The 15,547-nt window shown below is 37.1% G+C and overlaps 1 pseudogene; it reads left to right on the plus strand.

The window, feature by feature from the left end:
• The first annotated feature begins 14,673 nt into the window (after positions 1–14,673).
• Positions 14,674–15,143, plus strand: LOC138383156 (ubiquitin-ribosomal protein eS31 fusion protein-like; annotated as a pseudogene).
• The last annotated feature ends 404 nt before the right edge of the window (positions 15,144–15,547 follow it).

The raw sequence follows: 15,547 nt of genomic DNA on the forward strand, positions 1-15,547 counted from the left end.
ATTCTAAGAAATCAAGAGAGAGAGAGAGCGCCTAATTTCCCAGATAGGCCAGTTTCCATTTTTAATTGGCATGATAATAAAGTTCCCCCTGTTTTAATCCTTGCAACAAAGGAGTCACCTGAGGTAACCTGTTGTTACCCAATCGATTGTCTTTGTATTGTTCTGTCTCCCTGATCCTGCCCTATGAGGAAAGTAACTTTGAAATGATCAATCTGTTTTTTGTTTCTGATTTATTCAGTCCCTTTTCTGTCACTGGAACACTTACTCTTATGGAAGGAAGTATTGCTTGCTTCTAGAATAACAATAAAGCCAATTGAGATCTTTAAACTCAATTGTAATTTTGTCTTTTGATGCTCTCTATCTAAATGGCAGTGAGTGGGTGGCAAGGCGCCCGGCTTTCTGGTAGAGATGCGGAAGCCCACGTGCTCCGAGTGCCATGTTTGTGAGACGTACCTGGTGGTAAATGAAATCATAAACTCTCAGATCATTGGAGAGCTCCCATTTTGTTCTGTCTATATTGTGTATTAATCCACCAGGAGGGTAGTAGTATTGATATTTCTAAATTAACACCCTTTTCCTTACTAAACCAATTACTTCCACATGTTACAGTTACAGTTCATCACCTCAAACTAGTTTTTTCCCCAATCAGTTGAAGACAGAAAATCCATAAGCAGTTTATCAGCGTGTGGTGCTGTTTACCTCTCGGTGCTGCTACCGATTTGGATTTTCATCATTCTTTGTACTCTCAGCTCAATCTCTTCAAAATTAATGTGTTTATCTGAAAACAAGCAGCAACTCATGCTTATGTATGTAGCCTAGAAATCTAGAAATCAGCCAGAGCCGACTTCCAGGAAACTTTAGGTGTGGTTGGAAGTCCAATATCAGGAGCTGTTCTGAACTGACCTAAGCTTTTACTGAAAGCATACAAACCCTATGCCTACAGCGGAGCTGTGTGTGGTAATCCACAAAGAACTGTTAAAGTATGGGTCTGAATTCCATCTGAATTACTTAGTGTTTATTGAGGACAAATTAAATTCTCTGTTTCCCTTTTTTTCCTCAGTAAAGTAAGCATAATTATATCTTCTCTGCTCTTCTCGTCTAGTTGTGAAAATTAAATGAGAAAATACTTGTGAATATACTTTGTAAACTCTAAATCAATATTTATGTGTAGGACACCATTATTACCATACATGGCAGAATGACATCATTGGCCCTAATTCTTTACCCTTTCTGGTAACTATGCCCTTTGCCACATGACTTTGCTAGTCCTCTTCCAAAGAGGTGGGGTAAGTTTTCCTGCCTCTTGACTTGAGTTTGGCTATGCTACTTGCTTCAGCCCGTAGAATATGGCAAAAGTGATGGTGTGCTGTTCCAAGCCTAGCCTCAGCCTTAGGAATTCTGATATGTTTCCTACATACATGAGTCCAGCCAAGATCAGCAGAGTGCCCAGCCAAACCATGTGAACTAAAAAAATGTGAATTATTGTGTGGCACTGAGGTTTTGATGTTGTTTGTTTTGCAGCATTATTGTAGTAATAGTTGACTAAATCATCTATCCAACCCTCCACTCTTCTAGCCATCAAGCATCCATTGGTCCACTAAGACTATGGTATCTTCCAGGGACAAAGACAAGAGAGTTCAGTTTTATTTATTTATTTATTTATTTATTTTTTGAGACAGAGTCTCGCTTTGTTGCCCGGGCTAGAGTGAGTGCCGTGGCGTCAGCCTAGCTCACAGCAACCTCAAACTCCTGGGCTCAAGCGATCCTCCTGTCTCAGCCTCCCGAGTAGCTGGGACTACAGGCATGCACCACCATGCCCGGCTAATTTTTTCTATATATATTTTTAGCTGTCCATATAATTTCTTTCTATTTTTAGTAGAGATGGGGTCTCACTCTTGCTCAGGGTGGTCTCGAACTCCTGAGCTCAAACAATCCGCCCACCTCGGCCTCCCAGAGAGCTAGGATTACAGGCGTGAGCCACCACGCCCGGCCGAGAGTTCAGTTTTAAATTGACTTCTCCTTCTCTCCCTGTGCTCCTCTATGCTCTTCCCTGCTTGGCTCAATTTTCAAAAGTAAATTATTCAAGAAATGTAAATAGGAAATTCTCTGTATAGCACTCCAAGTTATCTGAATAAAAGGCACAATAAAACACTAACAAATAATTTTTTTTCTGATATGCAGATGGAAAGTCTGTTAGGATCATATGCTTTCTTCTTTATTTTCTAAGTTATAGATGGGGCTTATCTAAAGTGTATGCAAAAGACAGAAACAGATTAAGGGCCTTAATATCAGCCAGTTTTGGGAATCTTTAGTGAGAATTCTAAGCTCACAATTCAATACAACACACATATTGAATATATACCACATGTGAACCATAGTACAAGGTCCTGAGGAAATAGAAATAGATGAGGCACACAGTGGCTCCCTCTTGAAGTTATAGTAAGAGAGTTGAAATGAAAACTACTCATGATGTTGTTTCTCATCAATTCTGTAACATACATTTTTTTTAACTTTTTTTACATTTTAAAAATCAAGATGGTGTGCCATAGTTTAGTTGGTAGTTGGTGTTTTCTCTTTCTCTGTTGTGTATAAAATAACAATACAGATTGTAATTGTTAGCATCTTAAAGCCAACAAAATAAGAAAGTACATTGCCATGAGAACAGCATATATATCTTGCCATAGGATCAAAAAGCAAGAAGGAGGCCGGACGCGGTAGCTCATGCCTGTAATCCTAGCACTTTGGGAGGCCGAGGCCGGTGGATTGCTCGAGGTCAGGAGTTCGAGACCAGCCTGAGCAAGAGCGAGACCCCATCTCTACTAAAAAAATAGAATTATCTGGCCAACTAAAAATATATACAGAAAAAATTAGCCGGGCATGGTGGCGCATGCCTGTAGTCCCAGCTACTCGGGAGGCTGAGGCAGGAGGATCGCTTAAGCCCAGGAGTTTGAGGTTGCTGTGAGCTAGGCTGACGCCATGGCACTCACTCTAGACTGGGCAACAGAGAGAGATTCTGTCTCCAAAAAAAAAAAAAAAAAAACAAGAACAAAAAAGCAAGAAGGAAAATACTTCTCCCTGACAATGTAGGAGAAGACTTCGTGGAGGAAGAAGAATTTATTTGAGATGTCAAAAACATGAAGAATTTCATTGCGAAAGAATGAGTCTAGAATAAAAAACCACTGCAGGTCAATTGGTTCATATTCTTTCTATCACGAAGGAGCGATTTTATTACCTATCCCCTTCTCCATCCCATTTTGTTGTTTGAAAGATTTTGTCACTACAAATAAATCTGCATTTATCAAGAGGTAGTTTACTTCTCAATTTGATCATAAAAGCCATGTATTACTGTTAATTAGAATTTCTAATCAGATGAAATAATCAGTATTTCATACTCAGCATTTTTGGCCAAAAGCCAAGAACATTCTAGTCAGCCTATGATGTTATTATTCCAGGTAACTGTTTCATTTCAATTAGGAGTTTTGAAATACTGACAAGAAATAATTCTAGATGGGATCCATCATTCTACATGAAAGTGCATCATAAGAACATATGTAGAGATGGGCCCCACAGGTTGTGATTCTTAATACATTTTCCAATACTTTGAGCAAATGAGGAAATGTGCAGGAAATGATAGGAAAGTATTAGGGGACCAGCTCAAGGGGAGTATTGAATGTTAGACTTTAAGAATTCAGACGTTTGCAGTCACCATCACTGAAGAATTCATTATTGAATATAGGACTAATAGTATGCATTTGGTTAGAGAGAGAGAGAGAGAGAGAGAGAGAAAGGGAAGCAGCTATAAATATCATAGCCAAGAGTAAAAACTGGATGACTAAATTTCCACCAAAAGAACACAGACATGCCACAGCTTGTATGCTCAGCTATAGTGCCATAGTTGCCAATAAACTAAATTTGGGAGGAATGTGTAAATTCTATCATCATCTAATTTTTTTACATGAGGATTCCAAGGAAGATACTGTATTGTATAGTAGGAAAAGCTTGAATTCTGGAGTCAGACCACCTGGTTCATATTCTGGCTCTATTGCTTTTTTTTTTTTTTTTTTTTTTTTTTACTGTGTGGCCCTAGGCAAGTAACTGAAGGTCTTTGACCTTCAATTTTCTTATGAATAAATAAGAAAAATAATATTATCAATACCAGAAGATATTTGTAAGGATGACATAAAATGATTTTTGTAAGTTGTCTTGTACATGGTTAGCAGGATTTAATACTTAATTCATTTCTTTTAGACTTGCTTAGAAACCCAAATGTCCAGAGACTTTGTGGGGGTGAAGAAAAATAAATTTGGTTTTCTCTCTTTCTATCATCTCATAAGATGCCAAACTGGCTGTTAATCAAGACCCTAAGGAGAAGACATATGCTCCAGACACTGGCTTCATCCTGGCAATGATCTGTGTTGGACTGGACATAAATAGGAAGTGACAGCTGAATCTGGTGTAGAGATTCAAGGAGGGTGGTTTTCCTGGAGGACGTTAACCGGAAGTTCACCTATTGCAAATAATGATCGTTGTTATGAATATGTGAGGGTAGGGATTAGAGAAGCATCTTGCAGAAGAAAGTCTGGAATTCCTGGACAGGGTTGAAAATGGGAAGTCAGAAGTACTAGAGCTTAACATTCTGTTAATGAGGTTGTGGCTCTCGCACCACCACTGTTTAGCCAGTTTCTTTAGCGATTCCTTTTAATCAGCCATATTTGAAATTGTCCCTGCAGAAAATATTTTTGCCAATGAACATGCTTAAATATATGCTGAATGTTCATAATGAAATCTTATCTTTGTCACTTTTGGACTGTTCAAAGTGCTTTCATATTTATAATTTAATTTGCTTTTCACAATGACCGTATAGGAAAGTAGGGTATTATTATCCCCCTTTTCCAAATGAGGAATCTGAAACCCCAAATGGCACAAGAAACTTACCTAATACTTGTGGTTAGTAAGTGGAAAATACCCCTGTCTTTTGACTTAAATTTGAGTCTACTAGGTCCTTGTCTCTTATGAAGATTTGGAATTATTTTTCCAGTAGGCTATGATAATCACAATCCATCCTCTTTTTTGGAGACTATTGTTTTTCCTCTTTTTGTATTTTCTCACTCAACAGTTTTGTATCAGGCCATGCTGTTTCTAGGATCACAAGAGACTAATATTTACCATTTCCCATCCTGCTTGTTTTTTGGAGGTTGTTATGGAAAACTGGCAACATACCACTTTCTTCATCTGGTTGGATTCAAAGCTAGCAGAAGCTTGAGACTTGAATGCATCTGTCTGAATGAGGTGAGGTGGAATTATTGAACCCCTGGTCAGGACCAGACTTCCTTCCCCCCACTTCACACATACACCTTAAGTCTGTTCCCTTTCTAATCTTTACAGACTAAAATGACAGTTGTAACCCAATTCATTCCCTTTCTTTTTCATTTCCGGGGAATATCAAACATAATCAAATCCACCGTCCTTCACAAGAAACAAAACTCTTTTCTCTGGTTCATAGCACTGCACATTCCTTCCACGTTAGTCAGCCTTCTACAGCCATTTGGGGGCATACACCCCCCCCCCTTATTTTCCTTCTCATTTTAAACAGGAAATCACCCCTCACAAACCCTTGGGTGAAGAAAAACAATTTAATGAATGGCATGTTGAACATCTCATGAAAGTTCCAATAGCTTTTTGCAAAAACCTCAGTGTTCTCATCCTTTTGTTAATAATTTTATTTATAAATTATAGCATTTTATTAGTAATTCAACTTGATGATTGGTCAAATCACCTCTCTAATGTTTCAAAAGGACTGTTTTGATTATCTCTACTTTGTAACAAACTATCTCAAAGTTTAGTGGTGGAAAACTACAACCATTCTTTTGCTTATGATTTTGCAATGTGGGTTGTTCGTCTACTCATCTCTCCTGGGGTCTCCCATGCAGCCCTACAGGTCTGGAGGCTCGAATGGGGCAGGAATGTTCAAGACAGTCTCTGAACTAGGTTGCATAACATATCCCAAAAGTTCATGTTTACCCAGAACCTCAGAATGCAATATTATCTGAAAAAAGGGTCTTTGCAGATGTAATGAGTTAAGATGAGGTCATGCTGGATTAGGTAGGCCCTAATCCAGTATGATTGGTGTCCATGTAAGAGGAGAGGACACAAACACAGACACAAGGATAACACCATGTGACAGCAGAGACAGAGATTGGAGTGATGCAGCTGTAAACTAAAGAATGCCAAGGGTTGCCCGCAACCACCAGAAGCTGGAGGAGTCATGGAACAGATTCCCCCTCAGAACTTCCAGAAGGAATCAATCCTGCTGACAGACCTTGATTTTGGACTTGTATCCTCCAGAACTGTGAAAGACTAAATTTCTGTTTTTTTTAAGCCACCCAGTTTGTGGTACTTTGTTTTGGCCGTCCTAGGAAACGAATACAGATTTACTCACATGTCTAGCTCTCTGGAGGAGCTGGTACCTGACCAGGGCTCTCTTCCCCTCTCCTCTCCCCTCTTCCCAGTCGCCAAGTAGTCTCTCCACCAGACTACCTGGGCCTCTTTTTATGGAGGCTCAAGGTTCTAAGGCTGAAAATTAAAGCTGCTAGGCCTCTTATCCCAGAACTATCACTAGTTTACTTCTGCCATATTCTATGGGTTAAGGTAAATTCCAGGGCCAGCTCAGATTCCTGAGGACGAAATTGAGTCCACCTGTTGCTGGAGGAGCAGGGTTCCCAACAGGGTTGGGAGGAATTGTTGGTGCTCATCTTTGGAGTCAGTTACAACAAGGATCATGGCTACCTGGGTTCGAATGAATATTTTATTACATTATAGAACCTCTTAGTGTGAGTCACCATATAGATTTCTTTCACTGACAATCTCCTGAGCTTTCAAGTCATGTCTTCGAATGTTAGTCAGCCCCTCCCAGCTGGGCAAGTGATGGCTGAGGAGGCAGCCCATGCTGCTGTTCCAGGGTCTAGGATTCAGCATGGGAGTGGTTGCAGTCACCCACAGGAAAGATACTGTGGCATTCCTTGTGGAAGAAATTCTTGTTTCTGTGAGGTCAGTTCTGGCCATAGTATATACCACTCTACAAACTAGAGTTCATAGAATGATGGTGCCTTTCTGTGAAAAATAGTTACTATTGACATAATCAAGGCAATGCATATGAACAAGTGAAATGAGGGAAGAATTAATATAATAATTAAAATTAACAGAAGAAACTTGAGAGATTTAGAGGCTGCAGGTATTGAACTTGAGTTGATTTGATTCTAAATCTTTGCTTTTCCTACTTAACCCAAGTAATATTTTTTAAGCAATGAAATATTTGTGGAAGAGCTTGTAAGATGGGTAAACGAGAGGAAAATATAACTTAATGTTACTAAGGAAGTGAAATAATATTGCAGAGTAATGCAATAGTTTCTCGTGCTCAGGCTACTTGATATTTTTCCCTTAAAATGTTTTTTATACATTAATATTTATTGTATACTTCAAAATTGCTAAGAAAATAAATTTCAAATGTTCTCACCGCAAGAAATGTTAAGTATTTGAGGTGATGGATATGTTAACTAGCTTGATTTAATTATTCCACATTGTAGTCATAAATCATAACATCACTTTATACCCCATAAGCATATACAATTATAAACTGTCAATTTATAATAAAAAAGAAAAATTAAAAATATTTTTATTACATAAAACTTGATAAATACAAAATAATATGTATAATATATATGGAAATTATGAGGCACAATAGTAATATGCATTCCTGTGAACCCACCACTAACTTAAGAACTGGGAACATTGACAATATCATTACAGTGTTTTTCTCCTTCTCTACCTGTATCTAGATCTCTCTTTGGTCTTTTCTAACCAGAATTCTGAATATTTATTTATCATTGTGTTCCTTATTTGACATCTAGACCTTCAGATTTTGAATCAAAAGGGAAAATCTTGCCTGACTCCCAGTTAATTTTAAAGTGATTTTCTGGTTCATTGTTAGCATAAAAACTCACTTGGTTTTTTTTTTTATATATATTCTATAAAAGTGTGACACTTGTGATGAGCAGCCTCTAGAAGCCATTGTGATTTCCTGAGTGCTGCTGGTTTTGTGTGATAATGCCTATAATTAACTAATTAATCATAGTTAATGTAGTGGTTTCATTCTTATGGTCTTATACAGGCACTGTGAGCCCAGTAGACTTTCAAAATGCTTTCTTCTTCTTTTGCTCCAAATTCACACTTCTTTATCTTTTTGTACCTGAGTGTCTGGGTCAGCTGTACCGGGACCCAAATCTGTGTTTTCTAGAAATCTAGAGAGTCTAAGTCCTTTAGGGTAGAAAATGTGACAATTGTGGAGTTGTACCAGCAGACCTGTGTAAACTACTTCGTATAATTTGTTTCCTAAGAACATAAGGGAAATTTGGAAAAGCTTTTTCAGGGTATGTAAAATCTCAAAGGTGAAGATTCCACCCGGCGCATATGTGCTGTTGAATTACTTCAGCGGCACATAAATCATGCAGATTACGTAGTGATCACTTTTATTGCAGGAAAAAACATCTTTTCCACCTGAAGAATTTTTAATTTCATTTCCCTTTTACCATAGTAAAAGTACCTGGATTTTGTTGTTATGCAGAAGATTTCATAATACAGTGTACAGTTCTGCTCCCTCCCCAGCCCAATTTCCTGGAGTCGACCACTTTTAACAGTTCCTATCAGCTCATAGGCAAGCAGCAGCTTTGCATCGCTCAGTGTTGCATCCCCAAGCAGAGGGTATTTACTATCCTTGCATTTACTATCTTGAAGAAATATTTATCTTTCCTTTTTGTGGGCTAGGGAAAAATGACATTAGAGTACCATTTCACCATTTAAAAAGGAATAAAAATTGGTAGGATATACTGATGTGCTTCCAAACCCCAATATTTCCTGAAATAATTGTATAAAATGATTAATTTATAAGTCTTTAAAAGAAGGCGGAGGATAACTATTGATACGCACATGGTTTAGAGTTCACTGTGTTAAACTGTTGTTCAAACTGTCATAAAATTTTAAAAGATCTGGAAATCCCAAGAAATAAGGCCAGGCTCTCTGATTCCTAATGATATTCTGAGAGTTCCTGAAGGTAGCTATGATGAAGCTTGGGTGCATGGGGAAATATGTCCCAAATTGCCTGACTCTTTCTGTCCCTCAGGACCAGTTAGGATGGGAAAGGTCTTGTCTAAGACACAGCTGGAACCCTGGGAAGAAAAACCAGTGGATTTTAGAAAATGCTTCAGGCAACTGCAGAATTATATTTTGTAGCAAACACATTAAAGTAGCTTCCAATCCGTGTGTTATGGGGAAAATGAATTACCACTGTGCTGTCTTCAGAAATTCAAATTAAGCCCTTTTGCAAAGGGAAAAGACATTGCATAAATGCTAAGGTTGACTACTTCCCAATGAGCTGTAGTCCCAAGTAGACAAGTATATTGGAATTACTTTAGGAAGGCTGATCGTAAGCTTTTCCTTGTTTTGGTCTAAATGAACTCCTAATATAAAAATGTTCCTAATTTAGACCTTGGCAGCCCCTGTTTACAGATGGATTGAGTTCTGCAAGTTGGACTCTAATCCAGTTGTTTTGACGTAAGAATACAGTTTTCCAACGAAGCAATGTTATACGTGATGGTTAGAGTCCCAGGCCAGCACACAAAACTCTGTTTAAACCCTAGGATTCTAAAAAAGAGTATCATAGACCATGGTGTTTACTTCAAGAGGTCCTATAGACCGAATATTTATCTCCCTGCAAAATTCATATGTTGAAACTTAGTACCCCATGTGATATATTTGGAGGTGGGGCTTTTGGAAGATGATTAGGTCATGAGTGGAATTTATGAAAGAGATCCAGAGAGCTCCTTGTCCTCACATGGTGTCCCTACCATGGCGTCCTACCATGTGAGGACACAACCAGAAGACACCATCTGTGAACCGGGAAGCAGGCCCTCACCAGACACCAAATCTGCCAGGACCCTGATCTTCGACTTCCAGCCTCCAGAACTGTGAGAAATAAACTTATGTTGTTTATAAGCCACTCAGGTCTGTTATAACAGCCTGAACAGATTAAGACAGTCATAAAAGCAATTTAGTGAGTTGTGACAACATTTTAAAAATGATGAAATAGAATAGAATGGAAGAGAAACATTATAGAGTGCATTGCACAAAGTAAGGGTAGGTACTGTGTTGTGGAACTTCTGTTTCAGATATGCACATGTATGAGAAATATATATAATAGGCCAACACTGTTTCCACCAAGTAAAATGTCTCCCTGAAAGACTCTTCCAGAATCACAGACCTAGGTGTCAGGCTTAGATTTCTACAGAAATGTGAGCTAAATAAACCTCTTTGCTTTATAAATTCCCCAGTCTGAAGGTATTCTGTTATAGCAACACAAAACGGACTAAGACAATAGCTGACTTCTCATGAGCCACAATATACACCAGAAGCAAAGTGTTGTGGAAAAATACTTGCAAGTAGAAATTTTATGCCAGATTAATTATTTTCTAAGAGTAAGGGCCAAATAAAGACATTGTCTGACATAAAAAAGTTTATTCTTTCCCCCCTATAATTCCTCAACAAAATAACTTTTAAAATAAGTATTCAGCGAGAAAAAATGAGAAATCCAGGGAGAGCAGAGATAACAGAAATAATGAGGAGTCAAGAAATTGTTAAAATGTGTCATAAAATTTAACTCTTATTTAAAATTCACTTAAAAAAATTAAGAAAAAGCAATTAAAACTATAAGGCTAGGGAATAATTCCATGATGAGAAAGAGCATTCAATGATAAAGTTTGCTAAGGTTCTTCTGGCACTTGGGATGATGAAGAAGACATTGAATAACTTTTGGCTATGTTAGAAAATCGTATGAAAAAAATCACGTTAGAAAAAAGTGTTTAAAAATTGTCTGTTAGGGCCAGGCGTGGTGGCTCACACCTGTAATCCTAGCACTCTGGGAGGCCAAGGCAGGAGGATCACTTGAGGTCAGGAGTTCGAGACCAGCAAAAGTGATACCCCTTCTCTACTAAAAATATAAAGAAATTAGCTGTACAACTAAAAATATATAGAAAAAATTAGCCGGGCATGGTGGCGCATGCCTGTAGTCCCAGCTACATGGGAGGCTGAGGCAGGAGGATTGCTTGAGCTCAGGAGTTGGAGGTTGCTGTGAGCTAGGCTGATGCCACGGCACTCTTTTTGAGACTCTGTCTCAAAAAAAAAAAAAATTGTATGTTAGACCATTATTATCGTTAATGTTAAAAATGTTAATGTTAAAAATGTTAACAAATTGTATAGAAAAAGCCCAGATCCAAAAACACTGGGGCTGGGTTCAAAGATGAAAGTCACGAACACTGATGAGTTCTGTGCAGCAGCTTTATGGGAAGAGAGTAGTTGCACGATATGTCTGAGTGAACACGGCTTCCCCAGCGTTCCCGTTTTCCCTGACTGGGAAGCACTGACAGTGATGGGGATGGTCTGCAGTCCTGGCGAGGTGTGGAATTCGCCAAGTCTGAGAAGCATTTGGCTGAGTAAACGTTAGGTTTTATTTATTTGTTTATTTTCTTCTGCAGGTAGGCCCAGATCCACATAATGCTGCTACTCAGCAAGCACATCACTCAGGCTTGATGTAAAGACGCTGGGAACTGAAATCTTGCTGAGCTGTGCTTATGCAATCGTGCTCTCACTCTGTGTGTGTGTGTGTGTGTGTGTGTGTGTGTCTGTCTCTCTCCTTTTGTGAACCTACACTGCAGATTTTGCAACCTATTGTACCAGCCCCTGTGAAGCAGGAGGGGTGGGGAACCTGTGGCCTTGGGGCCACATGTGGCCTTCTGGATCCTTGAGTGTAGCCTTTTGACTGAATCCAAATTTTATAGAACAAATCCTTTTAAGAAAGCGATTTATTCTGTGAAGTTTGGATTCTGTCAAGGGTCTGCACTCGGGGATCTGGAGGGCCACATGTAGCCCCAAGGCTGCAGGTTCCCCACCCCCAAAAGGCAGGAAAGAACTGAAAGAGAAGCAGAGAAAACTATTAGTAAGCAGAAAATGCAAAGAAACCAAAGACAGCAGGAGAGTCTTAAAAGCAGCTGGGAGTAGCAGAGTGGGGGGAAGAAACTACAAATTAACTTCAAGGATGTGAAATAAAACTAGAGACTCCACAGCAGAAATAATCAAAGCCAGAAGATAATGGAATATCTTCTGTGTGCTGAAAGAAATTAATCTCCAATCTAGTATTCTATACACAGCAAAAATATTCTATAAAAATGAAGGCAATAAAGATATTTTCAGGCAAACACAAACTGAGTGAATTGGTTACCAACGGAACCACACTAATGGAAGTGCTGAAAAGTATTTTTCAAACATAGCAATATGATCCCAGATCACAGCTCAGAGATGCAAGACTGAATAAAGGGCAACGAAAAGGCAAAAAATATAGGTAAAAGTAAATGAGTATTGACTGTATAAAACAATAATGATGCCATCTGAGGGGTTTAAAAGATATAGAATTAAAATGCATGACAATAATAGCATGAGGCAAACATGTAGTTAAAATGTGTAAGGCCTTTGCGTTGTCCAGGAATAGGATATAAGTACAAGTTAACATTAGATTTTGATATATCAAGAGTACATGCTGCAATCTCTAAGATAATTTCAATAGATTAGAAAGAGAGTGTATAGTTTCCAAAATAACAGAAAAAAAATGGAATAAATCATAATCATTGAGTAGAAAGTTTCTGTTTGGGATGATAAGAATGTTCTGGAAGGGAAAAGTGGTGATGGTTGTACAACATTGTGCATGTACTCAATGCCACTGAATTGTACACTTAAAATGATCAATATGGTACATTTTATGTTATGCACATTTTATCACAATAAAAAATTTTTTAAAAAATCAATTAAAGAAAGCAAGAAAAGTTAAAAAAGAAATGTAGGAAAGTCAGAATCAATCATAGCCCATAATGAAGTGGGAGATTTAGATCTAAATATATCAGTAATCAGTATATAGATAGACTAAATGCTTTAATTGAGAGACAAAGGTTATCAAATAGGGCTTAAAAAACCCCCAACTACAGATGCTTTTAAGAGATTCAAGAGAATACAGATGGAAAATATACCATGCAAATACTAAGTAAAAGGAACCTAGTATAACTATATTACTATGACACAAAGTAAACTTTAAAGCAAAAAATATTACTAGAGAAATAAAGACGGACACTTCATAATGATAATGGATTAATTCACCTAAAGGATGTGATCATTCTAATTTTGTGTGCGCCTGTTAACATAGCACCAATATACAAAGTAAAATTTGAAAAAATTAAATAATAATAGACAGATCCATAATTATACTGGTCACTTTAAATTTACCTTTTTTAGTAACTGATAGACCAAGCAGACCAAAAATAAAATGCAAAAACCCAATCTATAACTATAAAGACTATTTGAAACACACTAATAAATTTAATCTAAGGTACATATAGAGTAAATTTCTCCCAACAACTACAGAATGCACATTCTTTCCAATTACATAGACTATTTGTAAAAACTAATGTATATTTATCCATACAGCAACGCTCAAGAAATGTCAAAGGATTAAATCATTCAGAGCATGTTCTCAACCATGATGGAATTAAGCTAGAAATCATAAGATTCTGGAACATCCCTACATGTTTAGAAATTAAGCAACACCCTTCTAAATAACCCATGAGTCAAAGTAGAACTATTTTAATCCAAACGATGATGAAAAATATGACAGATCAAAACTTGCAAGATGCAGCTAATGATCTACATGTTTACAGTGAAATTCATAATATTAAAATCAAGGGTGAGAAAAGAAGAAAGGCTGAAATTGAAGAGTTAATCATCCCTGTCAAGAAGTTAGAAAACCCAAAAAAAGGATAAGGTAGAAAATAATAAAAATAAAAGCAATAAAAGCAGAAATCAATGAAATAGAAAAAATATAATAAAGGAGATCAACAAAGTCAAGAGTTGATTTTTTGAAAAGGCTCATAAAATTGAAATCCCCTGGTGATATGAATCTGTTGAAAACAGAGCGAAGACTCACATAACCAACCTTAGGTATAGAAAAAGGATCATCATTACCCGTCTGATAGGCATTAAAATAAGAGAATATTATGAAAAATTATCTATATGTAATAAACTTGAAAATTTAGTTAATGTGAACAAATTACTAGAAATATAAAATTTATTAAAACAGACAAGATGATATAGAAAACCTAAATATTTCTGAATACTAAAGAAATTGAATAAGTTATTAAAATCTTAAAACATAAGATCAGGTGGACTTCCTTGGAAGATCTAACAACTATTAAGGAAGAAATAACAACAATCTTAAGTTTTTCTAGAAAATAGAAAAAGTAGGAACATTCCCCAATGTATTTTCTGAAGCAAGTATAACCTTGATACTAAAATTTTACAAAGGCTCAATGAGGAAGGAAAATTGTAGACCAATTTCACTTATGAACATAAATGCAAACATCATAAAATATCACCTAATCAAGTCTAGCATGTATAAAAGAGTAACACATCATGACCAAGCAGGGGTTATTCCACCATTGCAAAGTTGGTTTAGCAAACAAAAATTGACACTGTATTTAACATTTGCCCATTAAAAGAATACAGGAGACTTTCTGATCTGCCAAGATGCAGATTTTCATAAAAACCCTTACAGGGAAGACCATCACTGTTCAGGGTGAACCCTCAGAGAAAATGTAAAGGCCAAGATCCAAGATAGGAAAGGAATTCCACCTGACCAGCAAAGACTGATTTTTTGCTGGCAAGCACCTGGGCGATGGACATACTTTGACTACAACATTCAAAAGGAGTTCACTCTTTATCTTGTGTTGAGACTCCATGGTGGTGCTAAGAAAAGGAGGAAGTCTTACACCACTCCCAAGAAGAATAAGCATAAGAGAAAGAAGGTTAAACTGGCTGTCCTAAAATACTATAAGGTGGATGAGAATGGCAAAATTAATCACCTTCATCCAGAGTGTCCTTCAGATGAATGTGGTGCTTGAGTTTTTATGGCCAGCCACTTTGATAGACATTGTGGCAAATGTTGTCTAACTTACTGCTTCAATAAACCAGAAGACAAGCAATTGTATATGAGTTAATAAAATACATGAAGTAAAAAAAAAAAGAATAAAGGAGAAAAAATATATGATTATCCACATAGATGCAGAAATGATGTTTGATAAAATATCCTTTCATGATAAAAATTATTAGCAAATTTGGAATAGAAGGGAACTGATAAAGTATGCCTTTCCAAAACCTATGTCAAATATCATGTTTAATAATGAAAATTGGAGGCATTCTTATTAAAATCACAAGCAAGAAAAAGATGAGTTCTATTATTGTTTCTATTCAATGTCTAGCCAATAGAATAAACTAAGATAAATGAATGAGAATATAAGTTCAGAAGGGAAGAGATGGTCATTATTTTTAGATATGATTGTCTATATAATAAATCAAATAATATCTACAGCTAAAGTTGTAGAATTAATAACAGAGTTCATCC

The sequence above is a fragment of the Eulemur rufifrons genome, chromosome 5 (genome assembly GCF_041146395.1).
Source record: "Eulemur rufifrons isolate Redbay chromosome 5, OSU_ERuf_1, whole genome shotgun sequence".
Classification (NCBI taxonomy): Eukaryota; Metazoa; Chordata; class Mammalia; order Primates; family Lemuridae; genus Eulemur; species Eulemur rufifrons.